This window comes from Epargyreus clarus, unplaced genomic scaffold, assembly GCF_041222505.1.
Source record: "Epargyreus clarus isolate Ecla_fem2 unplaced genomic scaffold, WU_Ecla_fem_2.2 ptg000035l, whole genome shotgun sequence".
Classification (NCBI taxonomy): Eukaryota; Metazoa; Arthropoda; class Insecta; order Lepidoptera; family Hesperiidae; genus Epargyreus; species Epargyreus clarus.
In genome coordinates this window covers 4,184,639-4,186,603 of record NW_027332240.1, presented here as the reverse complement: position 1 = coordinate 4,186,603, position 1,965 = coordinate 4,184,639, and the positions used below count along the sequence as shown (strand labels likewise).

Genomic DNA, 1,965 nt, shown 5'->3' with positions numbered 1-1,965 from the left:
CACTAAAACTCCCCCCCCCGGTGGCCGTTCTCGGCGCTGCGTAGAGGACTCCGGGATCTCCAGAGGAACACAACCGGAGTCCTCTTAGCGCGTCCCCGTCGGGCTCCAACCAGGTAAGCATCACGCTCGCCACATGTTCTGGTGGGTATGACGGTATGGGACCACACATACAGCCGTCCTTCCCAGGGTCGCTGTCCGGGCGGTTCGAGCTCCCACTCTTGCCGCCCGCAACGGATTCTACCATCCATAACAGAACACAGTAAACAAAACAATAAATAGTGCAATAAAAGAATATGTTTAATTTGATAATAATAAAGAGTTCCGTACCAACAACTCTATACTCCAGGAACTCGGCATCACACAGCGTCTATCAACCTTAGTGCATCGTCGTATTTTTACGTTTTTCGGACACGTCTCGCGGAGAAATAGCAATGCTATTGGGCATCTCGTCGTGCAAGGCACCAGAGCACGAGGAAGGTCACCCACGCGATGGACTGGCCAAATCAAATCAGCCGTGGGCGGCCCATTGCATGAATGCACCAGAAAATCGGCTAACCGCAAGGAATGGAGAGACATCGTGAGGCGAACTACATCAGGCTCCCAGGAAAAACAATAAACATGATGACCACGACCGCTCTGCTAAGAGTGCAACGCCAAAGAAGAAGAATAATAAAGCAAAAGTATCCTGCTCCAAATAGAACTAGAGTCCTACCTGAGGTAAGCAACATGTGATGCTACCCCAGATGACTAAGTTAGAAAGTATTTTATAAGTCTCTTCATTACCACACCCTTCAAAACAAAATACACCAGCGCTTAATATTACCGTATAAATAGTATTTTCAAAATTTTTCTAACTGATATTACGTACTCAATGTATCAATGTAATATTCTTTTTTCGTTATTGGATTCTTTTTAAAATATACTCAACAATTTAATTCGAAATTGTCTGTTTTCTGTTTTTACACGCTAATTAAAGGTTTGTTCATGGAAGCGAAATTGAATTCAAAAAAATCGGTTTCCCAAAAAACAGGACGCAATTTCGATTGCCGTTTGAAGTAATGAAAAAGGGTGGTTTAGGGATGGGTTTGACAGTGAGCGAATAAAAGATGCGACAAGATATGGATGGTAACTATTACGGTTTAAGATATTTATTTTCTAAAAGAGTACAAGTCACTTACATAAGAAAATGCATGTTCAGATGTGGTCAAGAATGTGCCTTTAACCATTTATGTGTTCTTTGTCAAGGGGAGTTCTAACCGTCTCTCCTTGCAATAGACTATTTCTTTAATAACACAAAAATAAGTAATTGTGACGGTAATATGCCCAATGCCCATCATTTGATACGCATTTCATATGTAAATTGCCGTTTTCATATGCGTAAATGGTATTAATTTTCTATGACTAAATTTAAACTATAGGATTATTATAAAAGTCATGTAACCCAACTGATAAAAATGTAGCTTGTGTTACTCCCATAACTAAGGCGAACAGCGATAACTCATAATTATTAAGGTGGTAGTATTAAGATAATTATGAGGGTGGTAGAACCCTTTGTGATTCGACTCCGGTGGCACCACCGTCACACCTATTTCTGCCTTATAACAGCAGCGTTAAGGGCTGCTGTGTTCTGGTTTGAAGGGTGTGGTAAGGGAGACATACTTTAACGAGGCGTCCCAGCTTAGTCCTCAGGGGTAGCGGCGCATCTGTGGCCGACCTCAGGTAGGAATATCTAATCCTATCTGGAGTTGATTAAAGATGTTTATGGGTGGCAATAAACACTTACCATCAGGTGGACTGCATGCTCGTCTGTTACTTCTATATTATAAAAAAAAATGTTAAAATCCGTGAAGCCGTTTGGGCTGCAGGGCCATACGATTTACAATATTTCTCGAAAAACGTTCCCTGTGCAGTCTTCAAAATATATTTTATGTGGCATTAATTTGCCTTTTATTAATAGTTTGAATT

At 41.2% G+C, this 1,965-nt stretch overlaps 1 pseudogene; it reads right to left on the bottom strand.

Annotated features, from left to right (window-relative positions):
• Positions 1-1,181: 1,181 nt before the first annotated feature.
• LOC140756777 (uncharacterized) lies at positions 1,182-1,279 on the bottom strand (annotated as a pseudogene).
• Positions 1,280-1,965: the final 686 nt, after the last annotated feature.